The sequence below is a fragment of the Falco naumanni genome, chromosome 5, assembly GCF_017639655.2.
Source record: "Falco naumanni isolate bFalNau1 chromosome 5, bFalNau1.pat, whole genome shotgun sequence".
In the NCBI taxonomy this organism is placed as follows: Eukaryota; Metazoa; Chordata; class Aves; order Falconiformes; family Falconidae; genus Falco; species Falco naumanni.
Window position 1 is genome coordinate 62,669,100 of NC_054058.1, and position 12,743 is coordinate 62,681,842.

The following is a 12,743-nucleotide window of genomic DNA, read 5'->3' on the forward strand; positions in this document are numbered from 1 at the left end:
ACTTGTGCAACACTCAAAATGCAGCTGTGGGATCCTGCAGGGTGAGGGGAGAGAACCACAAGTCCTGTTTTGGAGAGAGGGATGGCTGAAGTGATGGAGGCAGTGGGATAATGAGGGCAGGCTTGCCTTCTGCAATGCAGCTGGTGGGGCTGGAGTGCATGTGGAAAACAGTCCTCTGTGGCTTTTACTCTTTCAGCACCTGTGTACCTGTTCTGTAGTGTTTCTTCAGGTCTTGCAACCTGTCTTATCAAGGTCTCCATTTCTGATGAGCAGGATTTTATGAACAGAGATGGCTTTCCCACGCCCCCACGTTAAAAACGTCCTTCATCTCAGACACAGGTGCCTCTAGACTGTGTGAGCAGAGAGGAACAAAGCAGATGGTGCTTGGATCTGGATTAAATTAGAGTTTGGAGTGACATTTTGCTTGCAGCTGACTCTAAGCAAACAAGTAACTTTCTTCTGGGTAGCACTACCCAGATCTGAAACTAGTGGTTATGGCAAACACATAGACTATCTTTTGCAGACTGAACGGGCTCATATGCCAGTTTCTGATGCTAGGTTTTCTCTGTAACAGTGCTCCTAAGACAGCTAATGCTTTGTGATGATGGATCTGTAATGATGAAGCCGTGCAAATAGCTAAAACAATTGCATCACCCTCCTTGTGGCTGCTCTAGGGTGATTTGTTGATAGCATGAGGCATGTGTTTGTGCAAATGAAGGGTCAGATCCTACAAAGTGCAGAATACCTGCAGCTTCCATCCCTGTCTAAACGTCTGGCCTAAGGATGATATTTACATAAGGAGAAGGAGAGATTTTGCCTTTTGCAGGTGTGCTTTGCAGCAGCAGCAAGCTGTTTATAAAGTGCCATTGCTGATGGTAGCCTGACAGTGCCTCCTCTTGAGGTTTGTCAGTGTGGGGAAATGCATGTATAAATTGCAGAAAGCTTTTGCAACGGAGTAGCCGGAGCAGATACCTCCTCCCTTCCTCTCTCTCGCTCCGCAGGCTGGCTGCCAGCAGCCGGACTCTGTGCTGTATCATTGCAGGACGCCATGGACGCATCCATGCAGACACACAGCTGAACACAGTGACCACTGCACTATTTAAAGTAGTCTCAACAATGACACTCGGGTATATAATGCACCTATTCTGCTGATGCTGGCAAAGTGCTGCCGAGTGGATGGGTTTAAGACTGATGGGAATTTACCACTCCAGAGCCATTAGGGTGTGTGTTCCTAAAACATGCACCAAAGGAGATGATAATAGAGGGAGTCAGCTATAAAGGAGGTTTTCCTGGTGCTGCATGCACGGCTCTGCAGAATAATTGCCTTGTTGCTGTGGCACTGAGCTGAGGATTAAACACATGAGCTATATCAGTGTGACCTTGGCCAAGTCTTCACTTTCCTGGACCTCTGTCTCCCTGAGGTGTTTCTAGACTGAAGCTTCTGGAGGTGGGGATGTGCTCTGCGTAGGCACATCTTGATTACAGCACAGGTTGCCCTTGTGAGCAGCAGTGTGTTATTTTACTGGGGGGAGTTGGAATGGCCCTTCAGGACAAGGTGTGATGTGCTGGTGTGAGCTATAGTAGGACAACAAAGTAAGAGCAACCTCAGGTCATCACGCTCTGCTTCACCCCATCCTCCCATGTGTAGGAATAGTCTGCAAATAAGGGCTGCTGCACCTGATTCTATTCAGCCTCGTAATTTGGTAACTTGTTCCAGATGTGACATTCAAGATTGCTGTTGAGAAGGAATTAAAAAGGGGTAGCAGTGTCCCCTGTTCTGGGGGGATGTGCTTCAATTTATTCTCAGCATACACAGGAGGGTTAAGGAAGATGCTGGGTGAGTCTGCAATCATTCAGCAACTACCTGTTTGTTCTCCCCTTCTTTTCCTTTCTGCAGCAGCATTTTTTTGTTGTTGTTTTGTTTTATATGCTTTTTCTAAGATCTTGAGTAAGGTAAAAATGGAAATGTGCCTGCAGAACTTTAACCTTATGTAATTGGTTTGAACTCCAAATTTGTCAGTGGCTGGAGGAAGCCCATCTTGGGGGAACTGGGAGACTCAGGAGCTGTGGGATCAATGCTCTATTCATGAGGAGGGGATGTTTCAGTGGTTACAGAACCTGCAAGTCTACAATCTGACCATGTTTCCCAGTCTCTGCTTGTATCCCTTTTCCTGAACTGTCTCTGCCCAGTTTTCTCTTTCTCCTCTACTTCCCAGCCTTCTCTTCCTTGTGCCAGAGTATTCTCCTCTTTTGTTTTCCAGTTGGGTTAATTAAGCTGAGCTGCAGCCTAAGTCTGTTAGGGAGCCCAGAAGAGTTTTCCTCAGCAGTGCTTAGCACCACGGCAGCCTCCAGCTGACACAGCAAATAAGCATGGGGAAAAACTGCTTAGTCCTTTCATCCCTGATGTTGAGCATGTTTTACTTCTTCTGTGGTGATAGCCCAAGTGCTGCCTGATCCATCCTGGGAACAGTGGAAAAGGCAAAATCTTTATCTGCAATGTGCATGTTATTACATGGTGTAACTTAGTCAAATTCAGAAGGACTTTCAGGTGTAGATGGAAGATCCCCATGATAGTAGGGGAGGACTCTCACAATTTTTACTACCTGCTCCAAAGCACAGAAGTTTTTCAGTAAGACAGTGGAAAGAATATAACCAAGGGTCAAACACAGACAAAAAAATATTAACATCAATAATTTGCAAAAACTTTTCTCCTAATTTAGTTCTCAGAATTGTCCAAGCCATTCTGAATGCAACTTTCTGTGGTGATGTTAGCCTGAGGCAGACACAGAGCTGAGGAAATCGTCCTCAGAGTGGTTCGGGGCTGTCAGAATAATGAGGACCTTAAAACCAAGTCTTAGCACAGAACATGTCAGAGAACCTGAGCTATAGGTGTTGCTGCTAATGCTTGGTGTAATTATGCATGCACACACTGCTCTGCACTGGGAGTACAGGAATTGTGTAATTTCGTGCAAAAATAAATGCATCTGTATGCTGTACAGGAGAAATTTGTGTATCTCCTTGCAAACACAGCCTCTCTGTGTGTATACAACATCAGCTCTATTCTTCTTGTTAACAAACATAGTGTGTGATTATCTTCTTACCCATATTAGCACAATTCTGTCTTTTGTCTGTATCGGATCTGGGCCATAGGTGTCCTGTCTAGCTCAGCAGTATCTTGAGACTGTCAAGCATGACTTGGAACTAGTTATCCTGCAGCAACAGCTGAGCAGGGCTCTAAGAATAACTTCCCGTTGGCCTTTCTGTGTGTTGGCAGTACTGGGCTTGTCCTCTGCTTCATGGTGGAAGTGTCACTGGAAAAGAAAAGTAATAGCAGGTTAGTAATAGTTCAGTAAGGGTTGGGGTTTTTGGGTTTTTGTGTGTGTGTTTGGTTTTTTTTTTAAGGAGGGGTTGAGTTTTGCTGCTGATTCTTTGCTGAAAGTACCTGTTGTGTTCCTATGTTGTCTGTAAAATGGGATATCATGGGGCTGTGGTGGGAGAGTTGTCAGACTGTCCCCCTGCCCCGCAAGTGCTTGCAAAGCTGCTGCTTGTCAGGGCTGCATGCACACTGCCCTGTTACAGCTGTTGGCACAGTAAGGAGAGTCAATCCCCCTAGTGCTGCTGAGCTGGAAATTGCCTCAGCTGGATGCCTCTGCTAGCGCAAGCGTGGGCTCTCCATCGGAGTCCTGTCCCTTCATTTGCCTTTTGGATCATGTGGCATCTCAACTGCCCTTCACCCTGTTTAAAAAAAATCCAAGTCAAGTGGGGACAGAAGGTTTTAGCCAAAATGCTCTGAAGAGGACATCTCCGGTCTGAGCTCGCATATTTTTTTTCTCAGGGGGGAATCTCGCTCTGAACATAGCAGCTGCACTGAGCCCAGCTTTGTTTTGAACTTGACAAAAAGTACTTTTAAGCCAGAATGGTTAAGTTATAAACATTTTCAATGCAGTTTTTATTAATTTGTAAGGGAAAGCCAAATAAAGCATGGAGTAGACTGGTATTGTTCTAAAATTATTTATTTGGTGCTGTATTGTTTCATTTGTAGAGAAGAGATTGTGCTCTGTAGCAATCTCATATCTGCAGAAGATGTCTGGAATTTGGGGCTGGTGAAGGCTGGGGCAAAAGTACGGACTTGCTGGCCTTCTAACATCTTTTAAAGTTATCTTTTTAAGCCCATAGAGTTAGCAGAAATAGATCACTTCAGCTAACGTGCAAGTTATCAGCTAACTAGATTGGGACCTAATTGCCCTAGGTGTTAAAGAAACCTGGAAAAAGTTTCTCCCTCATCTGAGCTGCTCAAGGAATGAAAGACAGAGGCCAGTTTGTGAAAGAGCTGTCACGTAAAAGTGATAAAATAAATGGCATGTTTCTGCTCAGGAGGTTCATAGGTGCATAAAAACCCACTCAGGAGCATTTAGGAATTTGGTCAGAATTAGACAGTACAGAGAAAATGAAACAAGGAGTTGTCTTATTTACTTTTTTCCGTTTAATCTCCAGTACAGATGTCACTATAAAAATATTGCTAATGGTTGCAGTAAACTGAAGCTTTCCTTCAGGTTTGGGAAAGCAAATGCCAGTCAGCACTACTCCTTCCCGATAGTGATAATGTGTGTGTTGGACTTGAGATCTGGCTAAGATTAGAGATGGTCCAGCCAGCCCTGTTTTATGGGACTGTACTCACTCATCTGCTCTCTTTAGCCACTCACGTGGGAAGCTGAAGATGAATGATTTGCTGTGTCAGATCTTTTCACTGGCCCCATCCATAGCTAGTGGTTGCTCCTCCAAAATGGGTTGGACACCTGCCATAAATGAAAGGAGGAAATTTTATGCTGAATAAAGCATAAAGGGAGACTGTTCTTGCCTCTGCTGCAAACCCTGCATCACTGAAGAGAAGTTCATCACACCTCTATCTGACACTTCCCTCCCAGTAATACAGTATTGTTAACAGTGTTTTCTTTATGTTCCTACTCCTGCTGCACGTTCAGCCTGTTTCTGACTGTAAAGTTTAGTATAGTTGCAGGATTGATGGCCCTTACTTTAGAGGATCTCTGGTCTCTGCGAGTACACAGCTGTGTTCTGCCTTAACCACACCAGCTGGCCGGTTGCACACTCTTCACATGGGAGAATGTCCCACGCTCTCTGAACTGTTAAGTACTGGGCACTGGTAACTGAAGCTCACCTGGTTTGCAGGTAGCCTGATCCTGTGTAGCAAATTCACCAGCTCTACATCCCTCTGAAGCTTTATTTCCAAACCTTATTTCCCATCCTGGTATCTCTGATTTTCCCAGTTCTGTTGCTTTTACCTCATGTCTCTCGGGCTGCTCTGCTCCAGCTGCCTTTTGAATATGTAGTGAAATCTCAGACTGAAGCCAGGAGATTCTCTCCTGGCTTCTTTGCAAGTGGCTTCCCCACCTCCAAATATAGATCTCGGTGCTCCAACAACCAGTAGATCAAGGTCTAAAGGTTTTGTTTTTCCCTCAAGTCCCATGTTTCATCTTTGCTGGCATCTCATGTAGATCTCGAGAGCAAAATAGCTAGCGATCACAAAGTCGCTGCAAATACAGAGCTACTATCTCTGCCAGGCTTTCGGGAGGCAGCTGAAGCATGGTCTTTCTGTCTTACGAGAATTGGCTCTTCATGGATTTATACAGTGCTAATTACCAGGCTTCAGCCTGAGAGAGAGAGGACTTGTGTCTCGCAGATCTTCCCAAGATTGCAAAGCAGGGGGAAACATCCACCCACTGGCATTCAATGCAACATAAACTGTGCTATACAGCCTCGGCCAACAAGAAAATAGTTGCCTGCTGACTCACAGAGAAAGCTGGGGTCAGAGCCCCTTCCTTGCTGTTTGAGGATCAAAGTGGTGGTTTAGGGCTCCCATTTGAACAGGTCCAGAAAATTTAAAGACTTCATTTGGGTACTCTTCAGAGCCCCTGAAGCCTTAAAGGGAATTTGCGAGCATAAGCTTGACTTCTGAGGAATGAAATGCTGTTTTCCTCAAGGCTGTCCTAAAATGCTGTAATTGATATACAAGCTGGGGAGACCTGCTGGGATGAAACTCAGTTCATTTTCTTTTCAATATTCATCATTCCTTTAGGGGCAGAGGCTGTGTTCGTTCCTTTTTGTGTCTAGAGCTGATCAGGGTCTCCTTACCTGTGAAGTGCTGTCCTGGTTTCAGTTGAGATAGTGTTAATTTTGTTCCTAGTAGCTGGTACAGTGCTGTGGTTTGGATTTCATATGAGAATAATGTTGACAACACACTGATGGTTTTAGTTGTCGCTAAAGAGTGCTTGCACTAAGCCAAGGACTTTTCAGCTTCTCTGGCCCTGCCAGCGAAAGGGCTGGAGGGGCACAAGACTGGGAGGGGACACAGCTGATCCAAACCAGCCAAAGGGATATCCCATGCCATTTTAATGTCTTGGTGAACTTGGCACTGCTGACCCCATGAGAGCTGCACTTCAATGAGGTAAAGTAGAGAAAAACTTTGTAGTGGGGAGAACAGTCCCAGGAGTATACGATGGCTTTGCTGGGGACAAGAATAAGACTTGGAAACAGAAGTCAACCTGACACTCTGGGTTTTGGCATTTATTCACTTTTCCTAGTGCTTTGGACCTGTCTGGTCTCATACAAATGTTCCTTGAAGTAGGGTCAACAAAGTTAGGTGCTGTTGTGACATGGTCACTGAATTTTAAGCAAACCTTGTGTGTTCTTGATACAATAGTTAGTTTGTCTGGGGGTTTACATTTCCCCAGTTACCGTAATAATGAATAATTTTAATAGCTCTATCCTCAGAATACTTTCAGACTGGGAAATGCTGTTAGCTGCATTATGGAGGGTGGTGCTCAGCTGTGGAGACTCGCAGCCAAATCTGCTCCAGAAAAGAGCTTAACCTTGGTCTCTGGATTTCTAGGTTATTTCTGTGACCTCAAAACTCCATTCTTGTTTCTGTGACACTGAATATTTGTGTCCTTTCATTTGAGTTTCTGTGTAGAAAATTCCTGGAGGAACTGAGAAACCATTACAAGGCTCTCTGCTCTCCCTTGCAAGCCCGAAGGAGCACAGCTCTGACCTGCTCTTGTTGATAGGAAACAGAGTTTGAAATGCAGGCAGAAACACCATCCGCATACAGTTGTATCACGTGGGGGAATTGGACAAAAGAAAGAAAATCCCACTCATGGCAATTTTCAATCCCATCATTTAATACGCTGCTGGCAGACACACAGGTAACAAGGTGATGGGCACCATCTGAGTGCTTGAGTAGAATAATCTGTGTGGTGAGGGAAGGCCATGCTGTCCCACCTTACCTTAAGTGCCTGGCAAACAAACCGCTCCCAAAATTAATCTCTATCTGGGACAAGCTGCAGCTTGTGTGGGGATCTGTTTGTTGCGGTGAGGTCCAAAGAAAAGATGCTCTGATGCAGGATGCCCTCAAAGAGAGACTTGGCTTCAGTTTCCATCAGGTGCTGGACAGGTTGCAAGTTCAGGGAAGAAAAGATTTAGCTGAAATTAGAAGCTGGTCTTTGTTGTGGGAGCTGTTGACAATGTCCCTGTGTGAGTTTTCTTACCATGTCAACTGCCAAATAAAAGCTTCTATCCATGGTAATCGGGGTTTATTAAAGGAAGCCAGGAGGAAAAAACCCAACTTTAGCTGAGATTAAAAGGATTGTGTAGCTGCACTTGGTGCTGAATTGCTCTGTGCTGGCTCTGTCACTGGGAGTCTGCCTCATCAGCATCTCTGCACAGCCTCCCGCATCCCGGGAAATGAATAGCCATGCCTGAGTGGAGCAGGAGTAAACAGAGGAGCGTGCTGCCTGATTAATGCTGGGCTTCATTAACCACCCGGACTGTGCTGTTGGCTTCCTGTTAGCCAGGTGCTGCATGGTGGCGAACTCACTGAGCCCATCCCACCAGCCACAGGGTCTCTGGGGTGGTGTCAGAGCCACTGCCCAGGAGGATGTGGTGGCTTTTCTCCCCCTCCCACTCTGTTTCAGCACATTTGGGCATGTTCTGGGTTTTAATATGTACTTCTGCTCTGAGGCCCTGGCTGGAGCTGGGCCCAGGGCAGGTTTGCTTCCACGGCCTTTTGCAGCCAGGCTTTCATGCCTGATTCCTCTTGTCACTGACCTTGCAGTGTCCCTGCTGCCAACATGTGGCTGTGGCAGGGGACCTGCTGATATGAATCTGTCTGTCACCTGTGGTGGCAGGAGGGTTGTGTGTGTATGAGCCAAATGGAGAGATGCTGTTGTTTCCCATGTTCACCCAGTGACATGTTCCATTCAGGAGATGTCACTGCAGTGGGGTGGATCTGTGCCAGTCTCTAGTACAGGGATGTGACCATGGCTATTGTGAGATTGTCAGTCTAAACTGAATGCCTCTGCTCTCTTTCTTCCTCTACGCTTTCTCCTAGGCTCTTCCTTCCCTCTCTGTTGACAGGCCAGTCCTTTGTGTCCTCTTTACTGCTGATTTACTCCTAATTCCTCAGCCATAGTGCATCCTTCTTGACTTTGTCCCCTTGAAACCTGCTGCATTTTGAGGATGTATTCAGCATTCCCTAGCTGTCCCATCTAATAACAGCCACCAACTGAGTTAAAAGAAGTTAGGAAAGCTTCTTCCTCTTAGGCTTTTTTGCATCCAAACTTTTCTTGTCCAGGACTCTGTCTGTCTATCATAGGATTGCAAGTTTCAGAGTCTTAGGATTGTGTCCTGGGGATCCCTGAGCAGAACCAAGCTGCATCCTCTAACTCAGGGGTTTCTAACCTTTTCTGGAAATGGTCAATAACAGTAAAAAAGTAACCACACCATAGGGTAGCATCATAATGTGCTATCCTTCAAGGAGGGAACCAGTCCTTAAACCAAACTGTGTGAGTTCAAGGGGTCTTATGGGGAATATTTTATTTGCAAGTCAGAGTTGAGACACTAGTTCCACAGCTAAGAGAGTCATGTGAGATCTTATGTGGGAGCTGACTCTGAGACCTTCCCCTGACCGCGGATGGAGCCCTGTCTGAAACAACTGGATTTGCAAGGAGGCTTCCTCTGCTTCATTTTCATGTCCAGACTGTTCAAATCTGGTGTAGCTCCAGTTCTGAAGAAAAGAATGATATCTACCTTTAGGTTTGCTGCATTTCATGAAGGTTGTGTAGCACCACAGCCAAACCATGGTCAGAGAAGGAGGTAGGCAGTTTCTTCGGTGTTTTATGCTGTGGGACAATGAATTGACTCACCCAGGTGATCCAGTCTCAAGGGAAAGCTTGGTATTGTTATGGCCCATGGCATCTCCTCAGTAGCACCACTATATGTGAAAGGTCCAGCAGAGCAGGGACAGCTATTCCTGATAGAGGAAGAAAAAAACAGTTGCTTTCTACCAAAAGGTCTTTCCCTACAGATCCCTGGGGCTGTAGAGGATGTGTGACCTTCCCAGGGACCTTGAATGTTCTGGGGATGAGGCTGTTGTGGCAGGAGCCATGTAGAGGGACTCTCTGATCTCACACAGGAGCCCTACATGGTGACTTAGGGCGTTGATGCTGGCCATGTCTCTGGGGGGAAAAAAAGCAAGAGAGCCTGATCATTGTGGGAAGGCGGTTTGGGTTTATTTTAGGAAATGCCCAGCTCAGAGCCTAAGCCCAGACCTCACTGCCTGCTTGCTGTGGCCTTCTGTTTATTTGCTTTTTTTTCTTATAATTACACTTTTGTAAACTGGGCAGCCTAAGAGACTGGGTATGTCCATGGTGCTGTATTATGTCTTCCCAGCTGCTATGATCTTTTGCTCTCCAGACATGGGTAATAAAAAGATGTGCATATCCCCCTTCTCCTTGGTGCATCCTCTAAGGGGTTAGTACAAACCCTGCTCTATTCTGCAGGCTAAACAACCAGTCCTCCCTGTCTCTGCTTTCTGCTGTTATTAATTAAGCTAAATTATAAATTATAGCCATTAGAGGCTCAAGTACTGACTGAGACTCCGGGACAGAGGGTACAGGTCAACCAACATGAGCAGATGGGAGAGAAGGCATGAGCACCAACAATGTAAAGAGAAAAATCCTGCTCCTAGGGTCACTCAGATGGCTGATGGAAGAAGGGAAGATAGCCCCAGGCTCCTGCTTTCCCTGCTTTGTCCCAAAAGGCTGTTTCTGTGCTTACCTGGTGGCTGTCAGTGCTGGCAGACTGTTGATGCTCTTTCCTCTGCAGGTGAACATCTTAACCCCTGAATTTCACTATTTTTGAAGCACCCTTATCTGCTGCAAAAGGGATTCCTCACCCAGCCTTCCTTGAGTTTCTCACTAAGGTCTCTCTGGTTTCCAGACCAAATTTGCTGTCTTTGCCTGGAGGAAGGTTCCTCTCACCTTCCTCTTCCTCTGAGTGACAGTTGCACCTCAAAGTCAATCACAATTCTCACCTGTTTGGGCCTCAGACTCCACACCTGGAGTGTATCTCCTCTTACGCCGTGTTGGCCACTTATTTTAGTGCAACTCTGCTCTTGGGTGTTGTGATGACATTTGGGCAGAGGGCTCTCTTGCAGAAGAGGGGTTGTTTGTTACCTCTTCTGTCTCTGGGTCATGGCAGTTCCCATTTCCCTGTCCTACAGCTATGCTGGCTCTGCAAGGCTAAGAGGAGTGAGATACAGGGGTAAAACAGGTATCTTTTTAGTACTTGAAAAGAATAATTTCTTCCTAGATCTGTCTAGTACCCGATCAAGTCAGTGTGTTAGAAATATGGATCATAACTCCTAAGTGACAGGAGCCAATGTTCAGGGTTGCCATGTGATGTTTCTGAACAGAGGACTCGGACAGCTTCCCTCTTCTTTTGGTCTCTCAAGGATGTCCCCTCCAGAAAGAAGAATGGTTGTGTGGGAAGAGCTCATCCCATCGCTGCTCTATCTATCATAATAAAGGTTATTAAAAGCCTGCATGGCCAGCCTGTGTATCCCTGCAGAGTGAATCCTCCTCTGCTCATGAGACAGTCTTGCAAACTCTGCAGTATAAGCTTGGTTTTATTAAATATTTGCTTGACCAGAAAGGCAAAGGAGAACTAGGTAAACACACCTAAAGTAAATGTGAAATGACCTTTGTCCATCATCTATCTAATGCCTGTGGCTGCTGCAGTAGGGAGGGCAGTGGGAGGTGAAGGTGATCATACAACAGCTTTGAAATTCTGGCTGCTGTGAGGATTCTGAAATATTTGGGGTGGCACAAAAGTGGTGGATGCTCTACAAGCCCAGGCTTACCCTTTCCACTATCAGATCTAATCAGTCTACAGGTCAAAAGAAGACAGGATTTATTCTCTTAATTATTTCTTTAAGTAATTTTTTCAGTTCCACTGGTGTTAGCAGGGTTACACAGATTTGAAAAAGCTGCAAATCCAGACCTGTGTCACTGCTACATCTTCCTTCCTGCTGGGATCTATAAAAAGTGATTTTTTAAAATTTATTTATTTTTCCTTGCCTCCTACTTGTGCAGGGCTGACTGTCACCTTTGCTCAGCTAGTTACACCTCTGACTTCAGTAAAGTCACTCTGAGACAGGTGATAGGACACTGGGCTGCAAGAGTACTGGGGTTTGGCTTGTGTCCTTAAAATCAAGAACAGTTTTGTGAAATTCTGATCTGGATGTTAAAGAAGGATGGAGGGAGGAAAGACTCATGTAGCTCAGCCTGGCCACCAGCAACGAAAGTTGTGCAGTCAGCACTCGTCAAGGAGCTTGGCCTGTGAGACCCGAGTTGATACGACTCAATCTCCCATGTGCTCTGTGGGGCCATAAAGGACCAAAGCTCTTCTTGGTACAGAAGCAGCCATGAAAAAGCGAAGGAACAGGGAGAAGATGGATGTGTTGAGTAGGCAAATGCATGTCCATGGAATGAGGATGAGGTTTAGTGATGTGGTCATGAAATTACAGAAGCTGTTTGAACCCCATACTGCTCCCATCACCCTGGTTAAAACCTGAGAGATTTTAAAAGACAGTGATGCAAGGAAGCCCTCTTCCCCTTTCTTTAGAAAGTCAAAAGGCTGGTCCCTGGGTCATTAGTTTTCCTACTTCATGGTCCTTTAGACTTTATTACTACTAGTAGTTAGGCACACCCTTTCTCCTCAGTCATCTGAGATGACTGGGGAGCTGTGCCTTTCTTTCAGACAATGTTTTCTTGACTGTGTGGTGGGTGGAAAGTGGTCTTGTTACGAGAGCCCAGGGGAGGGAGAAGACCTGGTGCTCAGCTTACTCTGTGCTTGGCTGCATGCCCTGTATAGATGTGGCTGTGAAGGCTGGACCACTGCAGCTCCTACGTCTGTACTCCAGGCTGGGCTGGCATGAGGCAGCTTTGATCTGGAAGCCACAGAGATCTTCTTCAAACAGGCCTGTCCTGGACCAAGGGCTCCCTGAACGGATGTTAATGTCAGACCAGAGCTGGCTTCTTCCTGGCAAGCTTCAAGGGTTGCAAAAGAGCTCAGCATCCATCTGGACCTGTCCCTGTAGGCAGGTCCCTGACCTTCTCTAGGCTTCAGCCCCTCATCCAGAAGAGTGGGATAATAATCCTTCTCCAGTCCTGCCATCTTAGATAGCAAATACACAGTTGAGTCAAAGCTGGCAGTGCAAACGGCAATGCTGCTCGATGTTTCTACCAGCAGCCTTCTGTACTGCTCTGGCTTCCGGTGAATTTTTGTGCTGCACCATGGGGCACATGTGTGTGTAATGGAGAGTGAAAGGGTGCTGATTTATTATTCTGCAATGTGATTTCTGCTCTTTCTACCAGCAACTTTTCTTT

At 46.0% G+C, this 12,743-nt stretch overlaps 1 protein-coding gene across 3 annotated transcripts in view; it reads left to right on the forward strand.

Annotated features, from left to right (window-relative positions):
• The window catches only part of PLXNA4 (plexin A4), a 455,595-nt gene that overhangs the window by 15,355 nt on the left and 427,497 nt on the right, over positions 1 to 12,743 (forward strand). The gene's annotated exons all lie outside the window — the stretch shown is intronic.